Here is a 16301-nt window from a genome sequence, read left to right on the forward strand (position 1 = left end):
TTTTATCAAAGGTGATAAATGTAATTTTGAAGCATCTCCTTAAGCCCTGTTGGTTCAAACCCTGTTTGGAACAAAAATTTATTAATGTTGAAGGGAGGGGAGGAGGTGCCTACATGCTATTTGTTCTGATGATAAATCAGACTTCAGTTTCTAGTGCCATCAACTGGGTAATTTTTAATCAGCACTGCATTCATTTAAAGCAAACTTCTACTGTACATAAAATAAAGCAACTTTTGCTACACTGTGCAAGAAAGTGATTTCTCAGCAAGGAGGATGGTAAACACTGTGTAGCATACTCGTGAAATGAGAAGTTTAGTTTTTGTTGGCTAGAATTATTTTTTCTCTCAGAGGGAACCTTCGGGGAGAACAACGTATTCATTAGGGGTTTTTTTACAGATACACGTTTGTATAGAAGAAAATTTATAACATAATTAACTAAAATAGTACAGGTGCTGGAGTGGGACAGAGATAGGAAAGTAGAGGGTTACTGCCTAGTGCAGCACAAGCACACCCTTCCTGCAGCAGGGGCTGTGTGCTGGTTTGGGATGTCCCTTATGGGCTCACCTGGGCCATCAACGACCTCCCTGGGATGCATAAACCCGACTCTGCCCGTTCCTGTCTTTCTTCTGAAAGCTGACTCTGGACTGCAGGCTGCCATGCAGACCTCGCACACATCATAAAACGTCTTCCCACAGGTACAAACTATATCCAGTCTCAAAGTGTACTGCAACTTGCCTACCTCTATAATGCTTGTGATCACCTCACCGGAGCAGGCAGGTAGACAGAGCAGGTTATACTCTGAACCTACAGACTGCCCATCACTTGTTTTCCTCCTCTGCTGGGAAACCAGTGATGCACTGTCATTCATTGACCATGCAATATGTAAGCACAGTCTCCCTCCCCTGCCCTGCCATAACTTCTCCGCTGGCAGAAGTCAAAAATCTATCTATGGGAAGAATTATGCATGTCACAGTGAAATAAAAATTGTTTCCCTACTGCTTATAAATATCTTCATGTATCAGCCATTCCCAGTTCTGAAAGCACTAATGTAAAGGGATTAATTCTACACATTACTGGCAAAGAGGTTTTGGAAATACTCTTTTGTTGTCTGAAACAGTGCAGCTATTTTCTTATCACATCCACTCGTTCACCTGGCACAGTGCGAGCACATGGAGAAAAAAAGAGTGCCTAATGTATAACCAATTAACAGAAAATCATGTAAGCTTGCTGTATCGTTAGGACAAAATTATCTGAACATGGATAAGTGGCTGCAATGACACACTACACCATCATTTTTTGATTCAGCGTAAATGTTTATTGACTAAACAAAGATTACTATAATGTAATCTAATAAACATTAATGATCAGTCATCTATGGAACTTGCTCTCTACATTAATATACTGTAACACACACTAATGTGGCAGAATTATGTTGGGCTGAACTAATGTTTAACTAGCGCTTCCATCCCAAGGGATTACGCACTTTCAATTGCAGACAAGTATATTTTTAAGACTGTGGTTTTTAATTAAATTAATCTGACAAGTTACTGGACAAAGGGTTAATGTATTATGATAAAAAAGGGGTTTTAATTGCATAATTATTCACTGGGGATTCCGCTGGCTGGAATAAATTAGGGCTTTTAAAATAAATTAATATTCTTTTTATATTTATGCAACACAGGCCAATGTTTCCAGTTCTTGTCAAGATGTAGCAATACCCACACTTAACATCCCGCCTTTCATCTCTGATCTGCACAAAAATGAAATAGTACTGTGAAGTACAGGAGGTGAGAGTTCCAAAAGCCATCTTATATGGTGAACATATAGCCCATGTTTAATTATAAATCTCAATTCGAAATTGAGTTAAATGATGATAACAGTACCTATCATTCCACTCTTTCTCCATTTGCACTGGATCATTTCTCAATCATTGCACTGAAGACCCAGTTAGTTGTTGATTTGCCCCAAACAATTATTTCTGCATTAATTCACAAGTATTAAGGTTAAACTTTTCCACTCAGACAATTTGCAAGTTATCATAACTTACTGTGCAAGGCAGGAAATTTAGTACTGTAAAGCCTGGTAGCGTTTTACTACCAGAGTTCAACACACCACGTCCACGGAGCTTCGAAGGCTGCCTGGTAGGTGCTTCAGATGAGAACTCAGTCATTGATCTGCTTGTGCTGAGGGGCGCAGCAAGGCCCAGAACGGTTCACGTGTTCAATACCATCAATATAATCAAGCAGCAACAACAGCTGCTTCAAACCTAACCCTAAACCAAGCTTCTATATTCAGTCCACCTCAAATTTCCCCTCTATTCACACTAGCACATCCCATCCTTGGAATCTTAATTTCTAAAATCACATCCCACGCTAGATTTCTATAGCTGCTCTGGAGTTACAACTGAACAAAAATTGGAAAAACTATTGTACAGTTCAAGAGCTTCAGCTGTTTTCTTTAGGATTGTAAAGACGATGTTAAAATGTTTCTTGTTCATTTTCCTACCAAAACTAAATCTCGCTAGCAAGACATTTTATTTTTGCTGGCTTTTGTAAACAAATTTTGTGATAGGTAATGTTTGTAAAGGAGCAAAAAGAATTCTTGTATGTGCAAAACTGCAGACTAAAATAATAAATTTGCCAGCCAAAACTGTGGAGTAATGGGAACTAGAAGAAGAAAAATAAATAGAAGAGGAAAAGGGAGGAAAAGGCAGACCTTTCCATACTAAATTGTAAAAGCCAAAAAAAAAAAAAAAAAATCCCACACCCAACCCTAAAGTTCAAGTTTGAAATATGGCTAAAAAGCTTCCTGTCCTATGTTCACTATACCCATGTCTTTTAGAGGTGTAATTCTCTTACCTGGTAGGGCATACATACAAAACACTAGCTCCAAAAAGACTAGCTAATATCTGCATGAGAAGTGTCTCGTATCATGGTTCAGTGATATATTAAGTGAGACTTTCAAGTTGCTGTACTGGATCAGAAAAACTGAGGTCACGTGAAAGAAAGAAATGACACAACGTAAATGAACTCCACAAATTCAAATCTGTTCAAACAATTTTGGCAGGTTAACGTTTTTATCAGAAAGATTTATGTGGTATCAAGTATCTCATGACCTCCTGAAGCTGACATAAACCAGATTTATGCTTTTTTGCTGCCTTGATGTACTTTGACTAAGTTGACAGAAATGGGACTGTGAATCACTGCATTAATTTTTATTGCAGTGTGATCTGCTTGCATATATATTTGGTAATAATGATTTTGGAACCACTGCCCATTATAAAGCCTTTTACCCTGAAGACTTCATCACCTTATCCAAATGTATTTGTCTATACTCATGCATGTTACAGAGCAGTTCTCAGGTAAAAGATTGTTGAACGAGAAGTGAAGCGGTAGCAGTAGCGTCGTGGCTGAAATGATGACTTATCATTATTAACTGCATTCTGCTATCAGACCCTTTCTATACCTTAACAAAAGTCAACTGCAAAAGAAATCTTGCCAATTCCCTACTGTTATGTAAAATTACTTGCTGTCATTGCACCTGGTTTATTACTTTCCTCTCTTTAACTGTACCCTCAAAACAGGCATAAATTTTCATCTTAAGAAAGAATCAAAATTTCTAACATCTGAAAAACAATAAATCCTATTTCGCACCTAAGAAATCTAGCACTAGTAACGTATCACAGGAATGATGCATATTAGCCCATTAATCTCCATGAAACACTACTAGAAGTCTCTTCAGTTACTTAACAACACTGGTATCCAGACCCTTTTGAACTTTCAAACATATGTATGCTAATTGCTACACAAATCTAAAAATATGACTGCATCTGTTATATACACACTTACTTCAACCTATGCTAACATCTAACAAGACCACATTGTCTATTCATTACTCTGTCAGCACATCAAAAAATGGAAAACATACAGAAATTTTATATTACTTACATGTTGAAGTAGTCTTTGGTGGTGTTACAGGCTGAAGTACTACTACAACAGCAGCAACACAAAGGTCTGAATTTAAGCAAAGCACAGAGGGAAGCATAATGGTTTTATTAAGTCAAAGAATGCAGCAAGGTTAAAAAAAAACACTCATAGGTTTTCAGGCACTCAAGCCTTTCAGGTGACCTGAAAGAGAAGCTTGTTCACACAGCAACTTACCATATTATGCATCTTCCAACAATATACCCTTTGATATGTTTAATAAATATTTAATAAGCAGCATATAAACAGAAGAGTGAAGAGTTTGAGAAAAAAGCAAGGGGACAGGCTACCCGTAAGTCAGCTATGGAAAACAGGAAGGCCATGTAGCAGAGAAGAACATACAAATTACTCATTAATGCAATTACCAGAAATAATAAGGTTGTCATAGGAGGCCCTTCTCCTCTAACTGCCATAATCTGAAATTTAACGTTTTAAATAAATACCTAGTTTTTCTTGAGCAACATTTATACCCGTTCTGAAGATGTGAACGCACAGCTTACCTCACCAGAAAGTCTACGTAACACACTTGCTTTACTGACGTGATTGGTAAGAAAAACTTTATTTTAGACTGATTTATTTTTCTAGTGTCTTTGTCTTAGTTTTTGGCCATAATCAATAAATGCCATATGAAACAACTGGAATGACTATTACTAAATGAGGTTTATGGGTTTTTGTTTCTTCGTTTTTTTTTTTTTGTTAAGCAACTTAGCTGCCAAACCCTGAAAATAATTCAGGGCCAGGATGAAGGGCCATTCTCTCAGAGGGTCAAATAAAATTATACATCACTCACCCACACACAAAAAAACCCCACCAAAACAACAGAAATTAAAAAAACCCCCACAACACAAACCATAAAAACCAAACCAAAAAACCACACGCACCCCCCAAAAAAAAACAACACAAAAAAACAACACCACACACAACCAAACACACAACACCCAAACTACAACAAAAAACCACCACAACTTTGCACATTGCTTACTAGATTAGTTTTCAGGAACAGTGACACAATCATAAACTTTGAGAATCCCACCAATGCAACAAAGCATTTGACAATGTATTCTGCCTCCTTCCAAACATGGATTTTTATCCTTTTCTTCAATTCTATTTACATATTAAGAACAAACACTTGCCATGCCTCAGTGTAAATGGCTGTATATCCCTATTAGGCCCAGGGTGAAGAAAACATCTGGGACAGCCACAAAGCACCAGCTCACATATACACTGAACAGAAGTCCAGCTAAAATGAATTATGTGCTCAAGGTTTTCATGAATCAATGCCTCAAAGAAGTATTACCTGCTTGATTAATTGGGAAGCAGTTCTGCCACTCCTCAACTGATCAGATCTTGCCACTCTTAGTTCGCACTGAAATATACTTTGCTTCAAGGTACTTTCACAAGTACTAGGATTACAATGAAATTTGATTTCACTCTCCCCGACTACAGCGAATACAACCAAAACCTTCTTGCACCCCATCCTGTGCCCCTCTGGTAGATACTTGGTGAAAACAGACAGGACTCTTCGAGGAGAAGCATACTATTCCATGTCAGTAACCATATCGCAGCAGAGCTCCTTATGAGCTTCTGTTGAAAAGTGTCACTTGAGAGTAAACTGCTACAGCTTTTTCATCCAGTCTTTGGTATAGGACTTGCAATGATTCCCCTCTGTCTTTTTTCATACATTTAGTCAGGCTTCTGTAGGCTTTCATGAGGTTTCTTAAACATTAATTTAATTTTTTCTTGTCACCTGACTTTAAAATCCTCCGGAAAAAAATGCTTTAAGTAAGTTATCCCAAGGGCAGATAAGGATCATTTGGCTCTAGAGCCAATTCATTCACACTTCTTGTCTGCTGGGAAAGAAAGAAAGAAGAGAGAGGAAATAAAAAAGAGAGACTGAAAGGTGAATTTATAATAATGCCATTTATAATAATTGGGCCCTACTAGGTTTATGGCTGCAACAAGAGGCTATTTTAATCATTCAAAGGCATCTTACAATTAAAATGGCATTTCTGTCAAAAAACTTTTGCCTACTGTTAGTACAATTAAGAGCAAAGATAGCTACAAGAAATTAAGGATAAAATTTTTCCCCAGTTTACAATTTATTTCTTTTAGTTGGTACTTTTAATGGTTCCTAGTTGATACCATTCTATACTTGGATATCCTCACAGGTTTTTCAGCAAATGGCCAGTTTCTTTTCATGGGTCTTTTGCAGAAGGGAGAGAAGCCTTTTTTAAGCGATATAAAAATAAGGGATGAGAAAAGTTACCAGGAAATAGGAAATGCAATATGTGAATCTAATTACAATTAATTACTTTAAAATTACTAGCTTTCATTGTCATTCTTCTTTCTATTTTAACTGCAGCAAATCATTAAATATTTATACATGGGATGTCACTAGGTTACAGTAAACAATCAATGAGACCACCATACCCAGAACTAAACTCAATACTCATAAAAGAGACCTATAATATCACTTGCATTTGTATAAGACAAATATGCAGTAATACAAGCTCTGCTTGCAAAGACAGCTGTTGAATCAAGCACAAAAATTTCTTTTTTTCCTTTTCATTTTTCCTGCAGCACTTTCCTTTGCAAGTCTTAATAATATATCTTTTATCCTCACTCGTAGACTTCTGACTGCAAAGATAAGGTTACAACTGCGAGTTTGTCAAGTCTGCTTAATCTTCTGTCAAGCAAAACGGTATGTATATTAAGTCCAGATGCAAAGACAAAGCTGCAAACACAACCACAAGTCACTCTGCTACCTGAACACTGTTGCAAAAGAATTTTCCTACCATTAGGCAAAATCAAAAAAACATTGCCAAATAAACAAGACACAACGGACATAGCAAAACATGGAAGATGATACTCAGCCTTCAGGCACTAGTTATTTCTGGCCTCAGAGTTTAACATGAAAACTCACGTACTGGTTTAACAGCATTCTTGCACACACAAAGTAGGATTCTGTGCCCAAGGAAATCACCACCATAATATACTGACCTTGACTGAATTGGGATAAGATCCACTTCTGTGTTGTCAGATATTTTCCTCCCAAGCATAGGATCACTGCTTATATTAAAAACTCTCTTCTGAGGAGTTCAAGCACTATCCATCTTCTGTGGCAAGTCACCCCCACAGCACCCAGCTTCAGCAGGGGACTCCCCAGCTTCCCACCATGAACAGAATCCTGGCTAACATTCAACAAGTAGGTTGAAGCTGCCAGTTCTCAACTTCTAAAACACGGGGTGCAAACACCATAAACCTAAACCAAGAGAATATTTTTCAGAAAAGTGACCTTTTCATTCCTGTTTCATTACAATAAGCGCTATAACCATGCAAAAGAGCATGGTTATATCGAACTGAGATTTAAAACTAAATCTGCCATGGTTTCCATGCTAACACTTACTGAAGCTAAATATAAATGCACTGCTGGGAGCATCAGTATTCTCTGAAGCTACAGAGATAAGCCCTTAGTGAACAGGCTTTTTTCAAAGTCAGCTTTGTAGGGAACACTCCAAACTTCCGAATTTCAGTCTCAAACTTAAGTTACAAGCAAAGGGCTTCTCAAGCTTGGGACAGCTTCCATGCTTTCATTAGTAATGTCTACCAGAAGAGAAGGGAGAGTGCCATTTAGAGGAAAAAAGCCCATAAAACTCAACTTTAAAAATTGTTTCCATTTATTTACATATTTTGTATGAGTAAACACATGAAAGATTACTTATATAACAAATAAAATGATTTGTGGGGTTTTTTTCTGCCTCATGTAGTAGGTTAAAATACTGAATGATAAGAGTGAAGATGGATATGGAAAATCTGTGAATGTAAATACCTTAGGTCTTTCCAATTTCTTGTATAGCAGGTTATGCATTTTTCCCTAAAATTCAATACCTTCTTGAAAATAAAAATGGACTCACTAGCTTTATGTTCTCAACCTTCTCTAGTTCTTCTTAGTTATGTGATAAAAAATACCAGGAAGTATTTCAGGATGTAGCATCACGCATTTATAGACCTTATATTCAGTCATCTAACAAACAACATGGAATAGGTTTTCTTTAATGTTCACACAGAGGTGGCTCTACAGCTACTTTGCTGGTAGGCATCTTGGAATATTTTTAGTAGACATACATGGGTGTGTGTGTGTGCATGAAGCAACAGAGGTTTGAGAGAGCAACATCAGACAGTAACAGTGTAGGTTATATGATATCAGGAGAATATTAAGAAAATGCAGATATTTATAGAGATATTTCCTTGGAGACTGGGAGTGGAGGTGGGGGGGAAAGGCCTATTTCCTTGTAAACAACCTTGTAATGTTTTTCTGCGCATCCCTTTTTGCACCTGGCCCAAGTTCCCCATGCTCATCAGCATGAGCCTATGATGGCCAGCAAAATGCCCATCAAGGGCTACCATGAGAGCATGCAAATGCCTGAGAACTCTGAAAGGAGTTTACAGCTTAGTTTAAATGCTTTTGTTTTGTTTTCAAGTGTCTATCTACAGACACTCAGTATACGTTGTAACTCTTTATGTTATCTTCATTGCACTATGCTGTCACCATATGTCACTAAGTCAGAGAATGTCACTGTATGTCACAGAACAACTAATTCCTGGTGAAAGTTCTTCTTGAATCTCAGATGTTCAGCTTTATCACCACGATCCTGGAGCATCACACCAAAGGCAGCATATTCCCTGATGGCTGTGGGAGCCATATAGAAGCCCAAAGTCTTCAACAGACTTACTCGCAAAGGTAGAAAAACCTAGTGAAATACAAGTCCTGCACAGCACACATCAGCTACAGTCTTACTAACAATTTAAAGTTAGAAGAATTATTCCCAGAATATATTAATGTAAAGAAGTATAAAAGACACCTTTAGAGTGAACAAATCAAAGAAAAAGCCTCTAAGGCAGACATTGCTGAAAGGCAATGGAGTTACACTACTGGGGATTTTCTTTACTATGGACAGGACTGGGATCATAGTCTAGCTGGTATCACCTGAAACTTCCAAGTCTGAGACCCTGTTTTCAGTTCTTCTTTGTGGTCTGAAATTTTCCAACCTCAAAAGAAGCATGACAGTAAGATGGGAGTTGAGGAAGGGTTACTGAAAAGGCTAAGTGAAAGAAATGGGATTTGAACAAGACAAGAGAGAGGAGATGAGATAAGAGAGAAGTTGAATGAGTCCCAACTGGGGATAATAAGCAGAAAATCTGTGCTCACTAATGTAGCTTGAAATGAAACTCAAGGTTTTTCTGTCCCACCATTTTTTTCCTATCATCACATCAGCTGTTACATCCTCTTACATTGCTTGGCCTCAGAAATAGCAACCTACAATTGCTATCAGTTATTCCATCACATCGAGACTTAGAAGTCCATACAGCTAATCTTGAGATTCAGCCTTGATGATGACCTACACTGGTGTCAATATGATCCTACAATAGAATTACCATGTTTTTTACAATTAAAAGTTTATATATGGATACAAAGCCACAGAGCTTGCTACAAGAATTTCAGTGCGCTCCCTAGGCTTGGCACACAAGCCTTCAGGAGTGCCAGAGATGAGTTTGCCTCAATGATGTGATTATAGGTCCCTACGCATATGTGCAAAGACTTATTTTTAATTACAGGCTCAGAACAGTATTTTTTTTCTTTCCATATAACTCTTTCTTTGGCTTCTGCATGGGATAATGTGATCTGAAGAGCCATCGTTCATTTCTAATGAAAAGATGATTGTCTTTCCTTCTCATTAAGTAATGTGGATGCAGTCATAGAGGCAAGGCTTGCATGCAGGGAAGCGGATAAGGGATAGTCTCAGAGCTAACATGGATGATCTGGAATCCACTTTTGCCTCTGCCAGTGACTTCCAGTGAGAAACTCTGCAAGTCATTATACAAAACTTTTCTCTTAGATGGTTTGAAGACTACCTATGAGTTAGCCAAGAGACATGTAAGTAATATAAACACAGGAGTTCCCTCAGGAGACCCAGTCCTAGCTTGCTCCCCCTGACTGACAGATCTGCCATGCTCCCTGAACGGTAAAACCAGAACTATAATCCTTACTTTTGGAACAGTTTAAAATAATGAAAAAATAGCTTAAAGGAATTATCTACATATAGTTGGGTTTCCCTGAAACCATTTGTGTATGTATAGATGCTTTGCTCTCCAAAGAACTAAGAATATGGAGACTAGCCTGACATATAGAATAGGCTTGACAATAAAAGCAAACTGAGTATAGCCACACATCTACAGAAAAATCCAAATAACATTGGAACTCAGTGCTGAGTGCCTGGCATCAGACACATAGTCCTTGATTCTCAGAGGCACCTGTAGCCCCAAGTGTAATAAATGTCAGCACTCGCAGGATTCAAAAGTTCCTACAAATGCATGGTTTGACCTATCGTATCCCATATTTGCATGATTAGAGGATTGTTATTTCTTACGTGTTAGTCAGCTCATGATACTTATTCCCCATCTGCAGCCACTGTCTGCACATGCTGTGAAAATTACTGTCATCATAGATCAAAGCCTATGCTTCCAAAAGACAGAGTGCGCAGGAGGAGGAAAAAAACTCTCAAAGAATATGGACTGCATCAGTATCATACAAAGTGAATTCAGTAACAAAGGATGAAGGATTCAGTAAGTGTGAACAAAGTAAGACTTCTACTACAAGCAGAGAAGAAATAATAATTTCTTCTTTATTTTTTCTTCCTTCAAATATTCTTGTTGCTTAAACCAGATATTACAAGTCAATGACTATATTTAGTTCTCTTTTAAAATTGCCTTATATTTCATAAAAGAGCTTATTTTAGTTAGGGTTAGGGAAAATTTGATGGTTCAACTAAGCTACTCTTTAGTATACTGGTAATACTAACTGCCAGCCTCTCATTTGATGCAAAGAAAGCTTTTTTGATAATTGTCTCCTTGAAAAGGCACCGAGTTGTCAGTTTTTAAGCTGTCAGGCTTGAGCAGTGTATACCTAAAACACAATTTGTGCCTTATCACAGTAATATCCAGCAGCGTTGCTAAAATAAAGGTATTTGGCAATACTTTTACAATTACTCTGTACTTTCATTCCTTTTCAGTCTTTGACGTTGCTGATTTAAACTTTACCATCATCAGTACTTTTACCCACACATTCTAAAGGTTTGTTTTGTTTTTTGCCCCCACACACACTTTTTTGGAGGGAGGATAAGGGAGAGGGATAAGGGGTGGGAGTGGTGTCAGTTAAAACCAGTGGGTTATGATGGTGTGGAGGCTGAGAAGAAATCTGAAAGCATTCCTGAGCAGCTACCTGCCTAGACCCCTTATTCCACCTCTCAGAGATGCATCCTACATCCCTAGCCACAGCAGCATCTTGGACTGTGGTTTATATGGTGTAGGGGATGAGAACCCTTATCCTGGTCTGTTAAGTCTCATTAAAAATAATTGAAACATTTGTAATTTTTAAAATGTAAATTATAGTTTCAATAAAACAATGCCTATTAAACAATGACTGCTCTGTTGTATCTGAATTTCAAAATTAAACCAATCCAGTCAGCATGGCATAAACACTTACAGCTATACTGCACACAAAACCTTTACACCAAGGACTGTTTTGACTCTGAACAATTTATCTGAAAAAACACTGTTAAAACCAATAAAAACCAATACCCATGTAGGATGTAGAATACTCAGCTTAGTCAGACAATGACTTCATGGCTCTATTCATACTCTTGAAGAAAAAAAAAAAAGCTTAAGATTTCATGGGGAGTACAAAAAATACTGTTTACAGATTTCCCCAGCGGTACTATTATGAAACATTTACCCAATCCAGAAGAACTTTAAAAATACAGTTTACATCTCTCCATGCTTATTTACTTTTTCAGTTCCTGCTCTAACAATGAAGAAAACCACACAGGGAATTCAGGTTCATTTCACTTCCTAAAGTTAGTTCCACCTACCTTTACTCCATATTTTTGTCTGATGACAACGGAATAAGTGACTTGTGTAAAAGCAACTTCAAAAAATAAATTATTTTGTTACAGGAAAAAAATCACTGCCTGACTTAGATCTATTCAGAGACCTCTCAACAAACTGCTAGATTTGAGGCTAACATGGCTCGCTCTTTCAGGCAGCTTACCAAACTCCATAACACACCAGTGGCAAAAATCACACTTACGTGCCAAAAAACCACCCAAAAGCAGGGGTCACTCCTTCTTGGAAGAGGCTTTGGTGTCAGAAGCAAGGCTCCTACTTTCAGCAGCCCTGACTACTGCTCTATGAGGAGCTTTACTCCTGCAACCAGCCACCTAGGACGGACTTGCAGAAGTAAAAGACCAGATGAAATGAAGTTCAGCAATCATTCAGCTCAGAGACTGAGTCATAGGCCAATAGCTCATTTGTGTTAAAAAGAAAAAAAAAAAAATGCCCAAACCCCAGCAAAGTCATCAATACAACACAGAGCATCAAGGACAGGAAACTCCCAGCTGTGCACTCAGTTACCCTTGTGGGAAAGGCACCTAGAGGGGAATGGGCCTTTCCCTTGCATGTCAGGGGAGCTGCTTACCTGCTGTGCAAGTGTGGGATGAGAGGCTAATCTTCTTTTGTCTGCCCTAAAGGATTTCACCCTTTTGGTGGATGACTTCTTGGAAGGGGGGGCTGGATGTGAGGAATTGCAGGAATGCTAATGGCAGAGAATGAGAGGAACCGGTTCCAGTCTGTACTCCCAGCCTACCACAGCCCTACCAGGAGTCAAATCGGCCTTAACTAAACCTGGTGCCACCTTCTGCCTGGAAAACTTACTGCAAAATAACAAGGTCATTGCTCAGACATTCAGAAAGGTCAAAACCAAAGTTTCACATACAACATGAATTCAGCTCCTTATGCACGTGCACACCAATACAGATTTTAGCTACATGCCAAAAAATATGATGCAACACACATAGAAAGAATGCTGAAAAATGAACAAAGAATATATCTACACCTACTATAATGGAGGTGACAAGGAATTCATTTTCAAAGGACTGGTAACAAAAAAGACGAAAGAGAACCCTACACGTACAACATACCAATATATAGCTAGAGATGCTCTTTAAGAGTTGTTTTACAGCTTATAGTATTGAACCTCAATCACATAATGTTTACCGTAATTTTTACCCTGGACACAGAAAAGTGTTTCTTGTGAGGTTTTACACTGACACGAGCTCCAATTCTGCAATAGGACTCACGGGCAGAAACGTTTCATCCTATGAAGTTTTCCCACAAAGTCAGTGGGGATGACCACAAGAAGACAAATTCACCTACCTACCATCAAACCCAGCAAACTATTTCACATGTTTTTAATGTAAGAAATCCTATTTGGCTGAGTCATATCCTTGTGCAAATAACCACTAGACTCAGCTTTCAGACTAAAATGTAAGCACTGGTGTAAACCGACAGCCTCATATCATACCTATTAGAGTATAAACCCATGTCTTGTTATGACCTTTGAATCTTATTAGTGTGAGAAACAATAAAAATGAAAACAGTCCATGGAAAGCACACACCAAAAGCCTGCCTACCCAGGCACCTTCTGTGGCGTGAGCCTGGTACAGCCACTACCCGATGGGCAAAAAGGGGGTGGGGAAATCCCAGACCAAACAACTGGTTGCTTTGCCTTTAGACAGGGCACCTTTCACCCAAAGGGCAGCACAACAGGTTGTTACAACAAGAAGCACAAGAGCACTTGGTTTGACATAGAATCATAGAATCATTTGGGTTGGAAGAGACCCTCAAGATGAAGTCCAACCATCAACCCAACTCTAGCACTAAACCATGTCCCTAAGAGCTTCATCTACATGTCTTTTAAACACCTCCAGGGATGGTGACTCCACCACTTCCCTGGGCAGCCTATTCCAAGGCCTGGCAACCCTTTCTGTGAAGAGATTAATCTTAATATCCAATGTAAACCTCCCCCGGTGCAACTTGAGGCCATTTCCTCTTGTCCTATCACTTGCTACTTGGGAGAAGCGACCAACACCCTCCATGCTACAACCTCCTTTCAGGGAGTTGTAGACAGCGATGAGGTCTCCCCTCAGCCTCCTTTTCTCCAGGCTGAACAGCCCCCTACACCCACATATACCCGTACACATCTCCCAAGCGCTCTCTGGAAGAGCCCCGGGGGTCTCTGCGAGGAGGCCCGGGCCGCGCTGCCCCGCCACCCCCCAAACCCCTCTCGGCTGCGAGTTTCTCTCCTCCCTCCGCGGGCAGCTCGGCTGCTTTCACCTTCCCTCAGCAGGAGGAAACCGCTGCCGCCCCGGGCGAAACCACCGCGGTCCCCGAGGATAAGGAGCCGGGGCGCAGCGGGTCCCCGGGGACAGACGAGCCTGGGCCCCCCGCACTCCTCGGGGCGAGCAGCCGGGCCGGGCCGGCCTCACGTACCTGGCGGCGGTGGGAACTCGCAGGTACCACAGCTGCTTCTCCCGGCCGAGACCAGGCGGGCGGGCCGCGGCAGCGCCGCCCCGGGGCCGGTCTCACCTGCGGGCGGCCGGAGGAGGGACGAAGCTGCGGGACGGGGCCCGGCGGGCGCCTCCGACGCCCAGCAGGCAGCGTGGGGGGCGGGCAGCTGTGGGGCCGCGCTGCGGCCGCCCTCACCTCAGGCCCGGGGCGGGGCGGTGGCGGCCCCGCTGACCCAAATGGAGGCGGCGTGAGGGCCCGGAAGGGGCTCCGCGGGGGAAGCGATATCTGCCCCGGGCTGGCGGGGCGGGGTGCCAGGGGTTCGGGCCGCACAGGTGAAGCGGGGCGGGTGGGAGGCAGCTCTTGGCAGAACTGCCGGCGGGTGTCGGAGACACAGCCCGGCCCTGGCCTTTCGGTTTCGTTTCCCGCAGGAGCGGGACAGAGGCAGCTCGGAGCCCCCCAGGCCTGCTGGGCGGCTGAAGCGGGGAGACAAAACCAGATGCCAAAGGAAGATGTGTAAATTAATCTCCTTTTATTGCCTCTTTATTGTTGGGGCGGGGCGGGGCTGGGGGGGGATAAATCAGTTATTAAGTTTTCAAGCTTCACCATCTGACTACAGTGGGGAGCAACGAACGTAGTGACAAAGCGCTCCAGGGGAGACCTGCCCTTTGTAATTCTTTTAAGTGATTTAGAGGAGCCAGACATTCGCTGCAAGGCCCATGTGTGCTGGTGGGTTCTGCGCTGCGAACGTTCGGTGCCACTGCCTCTCTGCCCAGGGAGCAAACAGGCAGTACCTGCCCGGTGTCATTTTGCAGGGCCTATGACCTGCATTTGTTCTTCTCACACACACCTTTTTTACAAGCGTGTGACACCAGTAGCTCCTCTAAGGTCTACCCGAGTGTCCCCATGCAGTTAGGAGAGGTCCAAAGTACCATCATCATCATCCTGACAAAAGACTTTTGTCCCACAATTCCACTGGGATCGTGCTGTTTTCTTTATACTGCCTCAAACTCGTGCTAGGAAATTGTCATTGCCAGTAGAGGAGCGGGAAGTAAGATGAGATAATTAATGCCAAGTTAAAAAAAAAAAAAAAAAAGGCAAAACCACAATTAGAGGCACAAGGAAACTACCTCACTGAGTCACAAGTTAGAATCATAGAATCATTTCAGTTGGAAGAGACCATCAGGATCGAGTCCAACCATAACCTAACTCTGGCACTAAACCATGTCCCCAAGAACCTCATCTAAATGCCATTTAAACACCTCCAGCGATGGTGACTCCACCACTTCCCTGGGCAGCCTATTCCAGTGCCTGACAAAACTTTCCGTGAAGATTTTGTTTCCTAATATCCAATCTGAACCTCCCCTGGAGCAACTTGAGGCCATTTCCTCTTGTCCTATCACTTGCTACTTGAGACAAGAGACCAACACCCTCCATGCTACAACCTCCTTTCAGGGAGTTGCAGACAGCGATGAGGTCTCCCCTCAGCCTCCTTTTCTCCAGGCTGAACAGCCCCAGTTCCCTCAGCCGCTCCTCATCAGACTTGTGCTCCAGGCCCCTCACCAGCTGGATGCTTCCACTGTGCCGGGAAAATCCTTCCAGCCTTGCCTCCCACAGCTTCTGCTGGTGGCTACTGTCAGAAAGGGGGTTATGGGATGCAGGGTCTGACCCAGTGTGACTGCCCTTACTGCTCTGGCTGCATGGTGCACCCCTCGCGCTGCCCCTTCCAAACAAAGCTCACTGTGGATGCACTCCTGCTTCTGAGTGATTAATTCACGCAGGATCTTTTCTTTCTTCTGTCCATCTGGAGAAGCCACCTCTTCACCTCATTTTACTAGAATTAATAGGAATTTCTGCTAAGTGCACAAGTTTGTATTCCTACTATTCCTGCATGTTGTTTCTTTCTCCTGTCCGCAG

General features: G+C 41.3%; 1 protein-coding gene across 1 annotated transcript in view; it reads right to left on the minus strand.

The window, feature by feature from the left end:
- ARHGAP8 (Rho GTPase activating protein 8) overlaps positions 1-14424 on the minus strand; it is an 84619-nt gene extending 70195 nt beyond the window's left edge. The window contains exon 1 of the mRNA XM_065638176.1: positions 14370-14424. The gene's annotated coding sequence lies outside the window, so the exon portion shown is untranslated. The remainder of the gene's footprint in view (positions 1-14369) is intronic.
- Between the last annotated feature and the right edge of the window lie 1877 nt (positions 14425-16301).

Source organism: Caloenas nicobarica, chromosome 1 (assembly GCF_036013445.1).
Source record: "Caloenas nicobarica isolate bCalNic1 chromosome 1, bCalNic1.hap1, whole genome shotgun sequence".
Classification (NCBI taxonomy): Eukaryota; Metazoa; Chordata; class Aves; order Columbiformes; family Columbidae; genus Caloenas; species Caloenas nicobarica.